Raw genomic sequence first — 14,536 nt, 5'->3', positions numbered from 1 at the left:
AATAATGGTCAGTCAACTCTGATCGACAATCCGGGTGCCTCTCCCCATTTTTAAAGTAGTCTTACACTGTGTGCAACACACACGCACACACACATACAAACACAAACACACACACACAAACACACACACACACACACACACACACACACACACACACATATATATATATATATATATATATATATATATATATATATATATATATATACATACATACATACATACATACATACCTACACACATACAAATTTCTCATCATTAGGACAATTATATGCTATGTACAAAATAATTTTCGGTCTCACTACGATATTGGGTGACATATATAGAGATATATAGTATCTTGAAAGTGTGTGCTTTTACTTAGTTATTTGCCTAACGCTAACGCTAACGTTTCGACCCGATATACAATAACACTCTAGGGTACAGTGAAATAACATGATGTAAAAATGCTAAAGTTAATCTGATGATCGATTTGGCTTGATATGGTTTGAGAATGGGCTGGGGTCTAAAGCAGGTTTTCAGATCAATATAGACTTGGGTCGACTTAGCTCGCATTTATGACAAGGTGAAAATTAAAGCCAATCATATTTGTTGAAGAACCCGCAAGCCCTCCTACTGACAAGCTTCCTCACATACCAACGTTGGATGAGTCATATCTTGAACCAACGCATGAGGAGGTTAAACGTGAGTGTTCTGTAACGGAGAGTGTCTGGGGAGAATCGGCCATCTTGATGCGGTGAACTACCATTCATCAAAATAAAATGTACATGTATGACAGTACTCACAAGGGAAGCTTGGCAGGTAATCCAATGTAATCGGGTTAGATACCAGGCCAGGCCAGACCAAACTTGGGTCGGCTTAGCTCCCATTTACTCGCCATGACAAGGTAAAATTTTTTTATCATATTCTTACGCGGTATAGTAATGGAAAAACAAGAATGCAGTTTTGATGTTGTTGAAAATTTAATGACAATAGGATTCATCAATATTTTCTTACGGGGTTATTTCTTTCTTTCTTTTCTTTATTGCTAGATTTATTTATTTAACTAGCTATCACCGTTTGGTTGTGTATTGTAACATAATGCTGATTTGGCATGAGAGAAAAGTTGTATTTAGCGAGGAATGGGTGTATGATTTAGATTATTTTTAACGTAGCTTTAACAATTTATTCATACGGCTACAATGTCCTTAGTGTGGCAGTTTATAGTGATGTCCAGCATCGGGACATCATGCCACAGAAATGTAGCATCATGTACCACTCAGTCACATTATCCTGCTCTTATTTTCCTTCCATTGATTTAGTGGGGCTTTTTAAATTAAGAGGAAAGGTGTACCATTGAACCAGCTTTCGTCCATGGCAAGGCTCTAGTTACCTCGTAACTAAATAACCTACATGTACTGCTGTTCCCTATCACAAAACTTAAACGTTTGTTTTCTGTCATTTTACTGTTATTTCTTCTTTTATATCACACAGTTTTCTAAATATTAATCCACCTAAGTTTTTAACTTAAGGTATCACCAGCCCTTTGATATTAAAACCAGTCTAAAGACAATGGAAAGTACTTGACATTAACTTCTTAGCCTAAATAAATACATGTATATATCTATACTGTTTTCTTCAATAGATTATATGGTGTGTCGAATAGGCCACATACAGGGAAAGAGTTGACACCTTTCGTACAAATATATACATACTAATGGTGATTTAGTAACATGTTTAGTATTTGTGATAAATATATATTTATGTCGTTTGGCGTATGATACATAAACACTGATTAAATTAGTTTCAATCGTTGTACAGAGTATCATTTGCACACAAAAAATGGAGTGCATTAGAAAACAGGAGGCATCTTAATGTGGCTGGTCGTCTTCAAAAGGAGGATAGAAAAGACCAAGTCTTACATTTTGTACATTTTGCCGCGAACCCATTATTAGGATACTATGAAAGTGGCTAGAGATTTTAACTCATGAATTCATAAAGTACAGAAAAATGAACTACCAATTCCAGTGAATAGACATAAAGATAGATATACATAATGAACTGAAAGACGGATGATTAGATAAAATGTATTTCACACTATTCATTTTGGATAATCATCATATTGTTTGGGAGTAAAACTGGTGTCCTTATGATTTCCAAAATACACGTATTGTTATGCTAGTGTCGTCATCATAAATTGCTGGCTAAAGCCAACACATGCCTTCGTACATTTTCTTGGAACGTAATGTCAAGGTTTTTAGGAACTGACTGGGACCCATTTCATTTGCAAACAGTGTATGCAGATCAGAGAACATATTTACTATCTTCAACGTCTATACAAAATCTATTTCGCAATGCCACTAAATGGATTATACATTAGTGTCAATAGCATTTCACTTTCGCTACATAATTAAGTTATTCTTTCACACACTCACTGTTACATGTTGCAGTATACTTTATTGAAAGAAACGGAACATCACTGTTACCATAATTTGTAGCCATCTCTTTACAATCAAAGTACCATCTCCTACCCACTTGTACTAAAGACTTCATATTGCTGTTCATTGCATTCATGTGTGTATGAATAGAAAGGCTTTTAAGAGTTTAACGTTATTTTTTCTGAGGTTATCGTGGTATAAACTGTCAGTTGCCGACTCAGCTAATAACGCCCGAACGTATTTCAAAGTATCAACCCCACCTACTTGTATGGCATCGCACAGTACCAATATCCCTTAATTACAATTCATAGTTTTTGATGTGCTCATTGGAAGTCGTATTATCAAATAACCTGGTGTAATCAATAAAACAAATCCACATAAACAGTTAACGTGTGAATTCAAGCGACTTTCATTTCCAACAAAGAGTGTTGAAAATAGCACTTAACAAAAATGAGCAGTTAATCAAGTCCTACCTGCCATCAGAGCTTCGCAATTGATGGACATAACAAATATCTACAATATATATATATATATATATATATATATATATATATATATATATATATATATATATATATATATATATATATATATATATATATGACGGCGTTATGTAACCTGTGTGAGTCGGCAACTCACACCTTATACAACGGTAAACTCAGAAAAAAACAGAGTTAGACTCTTATAATTGAAATTTCCATTATTCGCTATGTTATTTTGTTTGCATTATTAAAAAAACAGAAAACTTAATTGAGCGTAGTAATACATGTTTGGGGTTTTCTGTTACGTAGCTATTTATAGCACTTGAGCAAGTCCAGCTTGATCGTAATAATGTCATCATAACACCAGTCCTTCAACCAATGGAAGCCAAATGTATTCAGTTATTTTTTTAAAAATTGTTAGAATGTTGTTTGCTTTCAATGCTTTCTTCGTGTCTGCCTTAACTGGCAGGGTTTATCTAATGCTGTAGACGTGACTCTATTTATAGAAGAGGGTATTCTTAGAAAAGTAGTTCTCCTTACAGTTTATACAGAAGTAAACGCAATTTATTTTGATCACGTGGTAACATTCTGACCAATGGAAATGTTACTTTCTTTTACCAGCTACTAGCATTGCAATTATATATATATATATATATATATATATATATATATTTAAACGCGAGTCCATAAGTCAGTTGAGAGGATTTATGTCAGAGCTCGGCTCAAAGATGTTTTGATGGTTAGTTTTACATGTACATGCGTGGTATATATGTATATGTCTTTTTAAATACCCTTACTGTACCTACACTATTATGAACCCATTTAACAATTTTACCCATTTATGGCAATTTATTTTTCCTCTAACCGACCCGAAGTTGTTAAGGGAGGCTAAACCATTGTGGTGGGCCAGTTAGGAGTATTTACATTTGATACGTTTGATAATAACGAATCAATATTTGTTAGAATAATATAGAGAAATTTTTACTTCCTCAGGCGTATGAGAACTATGTGAGTCCATTTTAATAGTTATAAAGCTATTTAAATCAAAACAGTTGTCACGTATACAAGAACTTATGCAAATAATGGGCATAATCCCTATCCTAATTTGCACTCGTTCGTCCTGAGAATACAAATGGCAATCATTCTCAGTGTCACGTAGAAATGAAACCGAAACTAGACCTCAATTTCGGGAATATCCATGATCTAACTGCTTATTAGCGCCGACACCCTGTATTACCTTACACAACCAACGTTCGTGACTTTTTGCAAACTCTACTTCTCCTTGCAGCTAAATTGATTATTCAATAGTGACAATGACATCTGTGTTTAACTACATGCAGACTTCATACTGCTGTTCACTGCATCAAAGTATCTGGATAGGAAGGCATGGAATGTTATTGTAATTATTAGTTATTTTTCCACCTACCCACTGCTAAATGTTGCAGATATGTTATTGAAACAAATGGAACATCACTGTTACCATAATTGTTAGGCATTACGGCACATTTCAGAGCACCACCACACCCACCTGTACTGCGCTGTGCAGTACCAATGTCCCTTAAATACAATTTATAGTTTCTGATGTGCGCATTGGAAGTCGTATTATCACCTTACCTGGTGTAAGCAATAAGGATTGCACATAAACCGTAAACGCGTGAGTTCGAGCAACTTTCGCTTCGGACAAAACGTGTTGAAAATATCGGATAATAAAAATGAACCAAAAATGAAGCAAGTCCTTGCTACCATCAGAGCTTCGCAATTGATGGACATATCAAATATCTACAATATGTGAATATATATATATATATATATATATATATATATATATATATATATATATATATATATATATATATATATATATATATGACGGCGTTATGTAAGCTGTTCGAGTCGGCAACTGATAGCTTATATCACGGTAAACTCAGAAAAAACAGCGTTAGACTCTTATAACTGAAATTTCCATTATTCGTTATGTTATTTTGTTTGCATTATTAAAAAAACAGAAACCTTAATTGAGCGTAGTAATACATGTTTGGGGTTTTCTGTTAAGTAGATATTTATAGCACTTGGGCAAGTCCTGCTTGATCGTAATAATGTTATCATAACACCAGTCCTTCAACCGATGGAAGCCAAATGTATTCAGTTATTTTTTTAAAAATTGTTAGAATGTTGTTTGCTTTCAATGCTTTCTTCGTGTCTGCCTTAACTGGCAGGGTTTATCTTATGTTGTAGACGTGACTCTATTTATCTTTTACCAGCTACTGGCATTGCAATTGTATATATATATATATATATATATATATATATATATATATATATATATATATATATATATATATAAACGCGAGTCCATAAGTCAGTTGAGAGGATTTCTGTGAGAGCTCGGCTCAAAGATGCTTTGATGGTTAGTTTTACATGTACATGCGTGGCATATATGTATATGTCTTTTTTAATACCCTTACTGTACCTACACTGTTACGAACCCATTTAACAATTATACCCATTTATGGCACAATGTAACAGGTAACATTATGCATTTTTCATCATAAAAGTAAACATTGTAATGATTCACACTATGCATTTATTTTTTTCTCTAACCGACCCGAAGTTGTTAAGGGAGGCTAAACCATTGTGGTGGGCCAGTTAGGAGTATTTACATTAGATACGTTTGATAATAACGAATCAATATTTGTTAGACTAATATAGAGAAATTTTTACTTCCTCATGCGTATGAGAACTATGTGAGTCCATTTTAATAGTAATAAAGCTATTTAAATCAAAACAGTTGTCACGTACTAGACCTCAATTTCGTGAATATCCATGATCTAATTGCTCATTAGCGCCGACACCCTGTATTACCTTACACAATCAACGTTCGTGACCTTATGCAAACTCTACTTCTCCTTGCAGCTAAATTGATTATTCAGTAGTGACAATGACATCTGTATTTAACTACATGCAGACTTCATACTGCTGTTCACTGCATCAAAGTATCTGGATAGGAAGGCATGGAATGTTATTGCAATTATTAGTTATTTTCCAACTACCCACTGCTAAATGTTGCAGATATGTTATTGAAACAAATGGAACATCACTGTTACCATAATTGTTAGGCATTACGGCACATTTCAGAGTACCACCACACCCACCTGTACTGCGCTGTGCAGTACCAATGTCCCTTAAATACAATTTATAGTTTCTGATGTGCGCATTGGAAGTCGTATTATCACCTTACCTGGTGTAAGCAATAAGAATTGTACATAAACCGTAAACGCGTGAGTTCGACCGAATTTCGCTTCGGACAAAGCATCTTGAAAATATCGGATAATAAAAATGAACCAAAAATGAAGCAAGTCCTTGCTACCATCAGAGCTTCGCAATGGATGGGAACATAAAACGTCGTAAATAGGTGACTATTTATAGGTGAATATAAGCCGAAATTCCCTTCGGTAGATATTTTAACACAAACACGTACGTCTTACATTGTATATTAAAGACTAAAGCATAATCAATAATTTCGACTCGTTGGTCCTGAAAATACAGATGACATTCGTTCTCAATATTACAGAGAAACCAAATAGAATATCCATGATCTAATACTAGGATGAACCGCTGAGAAATCCTTTGACGTATATCAAATGCCATTTAGTTATACATATACATGTAGAACTGTTGCTTTCACAGTGTCAATACGCAGGTGATAAATGTAAACAGTGTGTCTATCTTTATATCCAAGCAAATGCACTCGGAACGGTTGTCTTTACTTGTGTGTAACTATCTGTAAGTTGATCAGCAATGATCGTCTAGTTTGAATACGGGCCAGAATAGAGCATGGGATTTAAAAGACCAAAAGACTTGATACAAAACCAAACTAAAGCAAAACACTGATATAAAGCTCTGTAGAGAAATCTGACATAAAGTAAATGTTTAGCATCAGTACAAAACTTTTATTTTAGGTTAATTGGGGGTCTGAATTTTTTCCCCAAAAACGCAGAGCCCCCTCCATTCTTTTCTCTGAAGGTATAAATTGTCAGTACATTATTTATGCCATTTTGCAATCACATTATATTTGTTTGGTGATCGAAAGAATATTTGCGATTCAAAATTATTTAGCAGTATAGTAATATTTAGGAAGTATTCCGAATCAGAAGTGTTGAGATGAAAATACATGCATGGATAATATTTTTTTCAATTGTTCATTTATTTCCTTAGAAGCAAAGATAACCACGACCAAAGCGTATATGTCGTTTCAAACGTCATCGCGACTGTTCACGGCGTTACATCTAATAATGTATTTCTGTAAATTACGACAAAAATTGACAAAATGCTTTGTTTGTATATATATATCTATCTATATATATATATATATATATATATATATATATATATATATATATATATAAAACAATGTATATATTTCCTCATTAGCGCCGACACTCTGTATTACCTTACACATCCAGAGTTCGTGACCTTCGTAATGTAAATTTGCCGAGTTCAAGAGGAGTGGCCAGAAGTGTATGTAATCCTTTAGTAAAGGATTAAACTCTTTCGATAACTGCGTGCTGCTGTCGTATATGTCGCCATGGGCGTTTATAATTTTTTCTGTGACAATAAATTAAACATTTTTATGGAGAAAACAAAACTGTGTATCGAACTTAGCTAAACGTTCAAGACAAATTATGGAATTGTATTGTTCACCGGAAATCATCAAAGGAAAGTAATGATTTGGAATTCTTTATTAGTGAATCCATTTACAGCAATCTAATGCATTTTTAGATCAGCACATAAACTATTCACGATGTCGCTTTACACTAACTATCATTAGATACCTGAATAGATTCTATTGCAATCCGCGACAATTATTCTCATATATGAATATATATATATGGTTAGGGCGTTCGACTCGGATACGGGAGGTTGTGGGTTCGATTTTATAATAGTGTTATATTATATCGAATGATTGCTCTACACCTACGATCTATTTGTATAATGCAGGTGGTCAGGTGTTTATCCATTTTGAAATTTGAGGCTGGTGGTGGTTACACATTTGTCTGCACAATAGTTTTAATCAACATTATTCTCTATTATTAATTTTTTTAAATAAATGATTACACTTTGTCACGTCCGATCTTTCGGTCGAGAAGAGAAATCAGACCTTAATTAAGGTTCAGCTACTGACTTGGAACGAGCTGAGTTTACTTTGTAATCAGCCAGCTCTGTACATAAATGTATATATATTAGCTACAAAAAATGTACAAAAGTTTATAATTTAACCAGTCATTTTTACTTGTTATTCATAAAATTATAGAGATAAACTCCATCGGAAGGATATGTGATAAACTGGTTTGAAACTAGATCCAGTGGTTTTGGGACATCCACGATCTAATTATACAATAGCCCGGTATTTCCGTTGTGAAATCATTTAACCTATAGGCATCACGCTCGGGTTTATGTATTAGCTACAATATTTGCAAGTCCATTTTCAAATGGGTAATTTGTTTTCATAGTATGAATGCACAGGTGATAAATGGAGACAGTTTATTTAAGTAAACTTACTACGGTAACGTTTTGGGAATATCTATGATATAATTCAGCAGGACAACTCCCACTGCTGCTGCTAATTATTTGACAGCTTTATTATTCGTCCAGGAATTATCTAACCTGCTGACGTGTTCATCCAGGTTGTGTGAGTTCACGATATCAATGTACAGGTTTAAAATGTAACCAGTGTGTCTATTTTTGGAACTCGGGTCTAAGTAAATATACTTTCAATGATATCCCAACATGTATGTAACTATAACGTGATTCGAATGAGTTTCTAGATGAGTATAGCACCTGCTGACGTACTGGATGTAAAAGATCTGATCCAGAACCAAAATCAAAAGAAAACACTGACACTGTGAATTAGAAAATGAAGCCAACTGTAATTTGTATATCAAACAATATTGAAAATAAGTACAACCTAGAAATGACGGTTTAAGTGTTGGGAGAGCTGGGATTTTCATTCGAAACAGGATATATTTCCTTTTACCTCAAGTTTTTGTTTTTCAGATTGTCAAATAATATAATGAATATAATCAGTTATTTCAGTTCACAAATAGGGAAGACTAAATTGTTTTACGCTATCTGGAAAACTGGCAGCGTATGAACCATAGAGGCATGGCTAGTGGGGTGGGAGGGTGGATGACATCATCGGGTGGGTACGTAATACAAATAAATTAGAAATGCATACAGAGCATCCTTTCATGGGAAATGGGACTGAGGTGGTCTTGCCGCGATAAAGATATGATATCTTTTCTATTATTTATCGATGGGGAGATGGTAGTGGAAGGGTGAATAACGTCATAGAATGGTCGATAAAATAGGAACAGGAACGAAAGGTGCTGAGTCCTACACATACTGCTACCGAAAGATCAACTCTCAACAACAACAGACTTGCACTATATTATCCGTAAGTCATGTTGTACAGGAAATATAAGAAGCGGGCTCTTTGGCATTCCTTGTAAATATGAACATGTGCAACATGGTGTACTGAACATTTGTTGTTTTAGAGAGAGAAAGAGAGACTTTACAGTTTACATTTACAGATAAAATACTTATAGGACAATGTGAATCTACGTGCATTGAACTTACTTGGTGTCTCATTTCCTATGACAATTGTAATCGCCTTTATTCAGCGTGTATCAGTGTTTTTTATTATTCGAATTGATTTTCATGCTTTAGGTACAAAATAATGACAAACGGAAATGTTACATGAAATTAGAATTTACATATTTAGCTTCGTTTCTTTTGTTCTCGGTTTTTTATTTGAAGTTTATTGTGATTTTGTTATTTTCATATCCTGATGATATCAACATAAAAACAAATTGACTACAAAGAACACTTTTGTATATCAACATTCATTTCACGCATCATCCCAAGGATAGACAGATAATAGGCACACATTAAATCATATAGCAGAGGTGGGCAAACTACGGCCCGCGGGCCGCATGCGGCCCGCCAAAGGCTTTCTTGTGGCACGCCAAGGGTTTTCATGCGGCCTAGGAACAAGTCATCATTCGCATTGACTCAATTTATGTTACTCTGTTTATCAAATAAATGTGCTTCTTTTGAGTTCAACTTTAAGTTTTTAAATATTTACAACATATTAACAACTGAAATTTAATTAGATGTTATTTAGAAAAACCTTTTGTTTTTGCCATTTCAAATATTAATTATTTTACTTAATGAAATATGCGGCCCGCGACAAGGTGTACATTTGTGTATGCGGTACTTGCACTGGAAAGTTTGCCCACTTCTGTCATACAGCATACACAGCCACACAATTGTTGTCGACGTCATCGTTTTTCAATCGGTAGTGGTTATATGCATCTATCTTTAATAACAGTTCAATTTAAAAATTCAAGTTTTGAGAATATTTATAAGATACCATATTTAGGTGTTGGAATTTCACATGTCATAAATACTATGCAAAATATGGCATCTTAGTACACAGTCCATTACACCAGAGACACCCTTACAGAGAGAGAGAGAGAGAGAGAGAGAGAGAGAGAGAGAGAGAGAGAGAGACAGACAGACAGACAGACAGACAGAGAAAGAGAGAGAGGTCTAAAAAAGACGAATTTGATTGGTAAACAGATGGTTGTATATTTTAGTGTTTTAATCCTCAAGTCATGCCAAAGACTACTCGTGGGACAAGACGATGTTGTACATGTTGTTCCTCAACATTACGTATACAGTTTAACTGTATGTTGAGGTCAGTAGTATATTTAGTGGAAATTCTGGCACACATGGATATGTTATAGAAATGTTATTTCTCAGTCTATTACGCCATTCATCGTCACACGATAGGCTGTACAGGGGCAGTATTTCTGATGTAGAAAGAAACCAGGGAAAAACCCTGGTAGAACCATAGTCCCACGAAAAACCCTTGGCAAGTTTTCCTACTATCTCAATTTGGCCGGCCCTGAGACTCGGATCCACGCGGACATAATTGAGATGGTTGTTATGTATATTTGATTTAATTTATATTTGACTTAATTTAATTGTTTGTTTGTTAAGTTTTAATGTTTCTATTCCATTACTTGCTATTGTAATGTAACTTTATTTACTGGAATAGAGTTCATTTTGGACTGATAATTTATTTCTGACGTAAAATACTTTATAGAAACGTTGTACCTAACGATGACCCAGTTCCTGACCCTGATTCAGAACCAGTGATAGTTTCTAGTAAACGGCCTGTTTTTAATTCTTTTAAATTCTTTCTCGGGGTAAGATTCATAAAGTAGATTCAAGGCCATGCTTGGACTACGTGTTAGAAAACATGAAACAATTAGTTATTTCCAGAGGATTGACCCACATCCGGACGTCTGTTTTACGTTGTAGTTAGAATTATTGCTGGTGTTATGGGAAATAATAGTCATTCTTGCCTTAATACTGGTGAAGTTCAGGTGTTTTATGTTGAGACCAGTTTTGGGCTTATTATTTTCTTTTCTTCAACTTACTTGGATTTTAAGTTTGTTTTCACTGGAAATACTAGTGTTCTAAATTGGTTCTTTGGACAAGGACAGTTATCGAAATTTACACAGACTTCAATTTGGAATATTATTTCATAGATAGATAGATAGATAGATAGATAGATAGATAGATAGATAGATAGATAGATAATTGTGCTCAAATACGTTAACCATATTGGTACATAACTATATCTTTCATAAAATAACATCGCAGTTTCCAGGAAACTGGGAAAATTACAATTGGTACAGGTGCGATAATATACCCTGTTTAATCCAGCTGTTGAAGGGTTAGATACATTCAACACATGAGACTGTAGATTATGGACATTTTGGAACCAATCACATATTGTACCTCTATCAACAAACAAAAGTCATTAAAAGCAACACGAGAATATGTCCCAAGTAAACTATTACAGCAGGAGCTAAACTGTGTACGATGACACATTTTATACTGATGTCCGATATGTTGATGATATTGTTTCTGTCTAATATTTTGTTAGACAATTTATATTTAGAAGGAATGTATATATATATATATATATATATATATATATATATATATATATATATATATATATATATATATATATATTGGGAGTAATTTACTATTTTAAAGTGCCATTAGTTGTGTTTTTGGTGCCCATTCAAGAATGCGAAAATTATATGATATACGCCCTGAAGTTCTCCTTTGCAGAAACTCCGCAGTTGTTCCATGCACTCAATGTTCTTTTGCATTTGATATACTTTTTACAGGACTAGCTGTTCAGTTGTTTTTGTCATTCACTGTGTATCTGACATACAGTCTCAACATTCTAAATAATAACGTCCATACTAATCAGGAAGATACATGTGACTGGAACAAAAACCACTAATTAATAGCTGACACATTTATATACGTACTGAGTTGTTTAAACTTTTACAAAAAGAGGCAGCACATTTGCAATTTGTATCCCCCCCCCCAAATCATCTTCTAACACAAGGCTGAGGCAGCGGAATAAATACCTACTAATATGGCTGATTTATTTGGACGACGTAAATACTAAATATTTTGACTTGTCAATGACAACTCTAAAATATTTATTCTGGAAGGGTTCAGATTCATCGTAGAGTCACATAGTACATTCGATGGTCATAGCATTGAGATTAACTGCATTAACCCGGACAAATAGTATGGTTAAAATAGTAAAAGGAATTACTTGTTTGAGGTGGATAAATACAAACATCATTTTACAAGGCCAATCTACAACGATTCGCTGAAAACAGAGATATAATTTACCTAATAGAAACATCAGTTTAAACGTCATATCGCGTCTTAGTATATAAAGGAATTCTTATTTATTTAACCATTTGAATAGAAGAATTTGACATCAATCTGAAATAATGTAAATGTATGAAATGATTGAAGCATCGCTGCATATTACTGAAGAAAAGCAAAAAAGAAAACATTCCATAGTTGATATATGTCACATTGGTTTATTGGTGGAATCTAAGGTCATTTTTTCTTATTATGTTTCATACCGGTTAAAAGACAGACTTTGGAGACACCGCAGTCTGTTAAACCTAGTCAAGGCAGATGAACTAAGATGGACTTTGCAGAACAAGGCAAACAAACATCATATAAGATATCATTACTGTGATCTGATCCTAAACGTCCACTGGCGTATACATACATCAACCAGGTGTGGGATCATATTAATTGGAACAAAAATGAAATGAACTATGAGTTGAGCGAATGATTAGCCGAACAGTTTTTAAATTGACGAAGCACGATAGAAAACGAGTTTACCCTAGATCATTATACGTAAGTTACGTGGATGTCATCATCGGGCACACACACTTGATATGCAAGCACAAGAGAAACTATTTAATGGATAGCAACAAACCGGAGCAGAGATACATGTTTCCTCGAAAAAGCTTGAGATAAGAAAGAGAAAGCTAGCAATGGAGATGACATGCATCAGGAGAAAGATTCGAAGATGCAGTTTGATGACGATTTGTTCATCACAATATAAATTTTTTGGTTGGAAAAGGATCTTCCGAAAACTTATCAACATATTATGAAAAACAACTCTACAAATATTTAGCAGAATCCCAAAAGACTGCAATAACGAAGCATTTGACACAAAATGAAAACTACAAATGGATTCATGTTTCACATAATCTAATTCATCGATAAAGTAACACGTAAAACAGATCAAAAGACTTGACTCCAGCTAACGCAAGTAAGGAAGATAAAGAATGTTGAGAATGGATAAATCTAACACAATTACATAACACCTGTTGAAAGAGAACTTAAAAACTACAAAATAATATTTGCATTTGCTACTTTTCTATAAGTGCTAAGAAACTATTTAAAATGAAGCAATTAATTTTACGTGATCCATTTGTTTACGACAGTAATATCACGTGTCCAAAATTAAAATTGTCATGCAGAAACAAAATATCAACAGTAAAATGTATGTAGTGGTAATGAAATTGGTATGATGAATCGATTTAAAATTGGGAACCAACTGAAAGCATTGTTTTTAAACGAACGTGCTGTATAAAATAAAAAAATATCGTACTTAAATGTTACGCTCAGGGCACACCTCATCATCAGCGCCATGAGGTGGAGGTTTCCAAAATGGAGAAAACAGAAGTATAATATATAAAATAACTGAAGTTCCATTACGAGATAGGAATGTAACTAGTGATCGCAAATCATTACCATTGTAAATAAAAGATCATATCTACAAGTTTCATTGCAAGTCAAAGGGAAAGGAAACTTCCAAGCTAGTGAATAGAGGCAATTTTGGGGAAGAGTTGCATAAGAGAAAGGTATATAAAGTGAACTTATCAAGAACAGATTTTACAGCTCAATAACAGTATGATATACTCTCCAGGTATCTTATTGAATTTACTGGAGAAGTTTGCTGATATATTTTGTCCTTTGAAAATTTAGTTCAATGTACGCGTAATTAAGTAGAAGATATAATTTGAGGTTAATCCAGTAACTGTGTTAGAATTCAACAGTACAGTTGCTGATGTAAAGTTGGTGAATCTAAAGAATGATTCAGAGAGAAATGAATAGGCGATTGCATAGACAACTTCTTCAATTGTAATTTGGCAAGTTCCCAGG

The 14,536-nt window shown here is 34.0% G+C and overlaps 1 long non-coding RNA gene across 2 annotated transcripts in view; it reads left to right on the top strand.

Moving 5' to 3' along the window:
- Window positions 1-671: 671 nt before the first annotated feature.
- LOC149779118 (uncharacterized) overlaps window positions 672-14,536 on the top strand; it is a 130,797-nt gene continuing 116,932 nt past the window's right edge. For both annotated transcript variants that reach the window (XR_016415371.1, XR_016415372.1), the window contains exon 1: window positions 672-801. This is a non-coding gene — a long non-coding RNA (uncharacterized LOC149779118). The remainder of the gene's footprint in view (window positions 802-14,536) is intronic.

Source organism: Sinohyriopsis cumingii, chromosome 17, assembly GCF_028554795.1.
Source record: "Sinohyriopsis cumingii isolate HCF-2022 chromosome 17, ASM2855479v2, whole genome shotgun sequence".
Taxonomy (NCBI): Eukaryota; Metazoa; Mollusca; class Bivalvia; order Unionida; family Unionidae; genus Sinohyriopsis; species Sinohyriopsis cumingii.
This window is presented reverse-complemented; position numbering and strand designations above follow the sequence as displayed.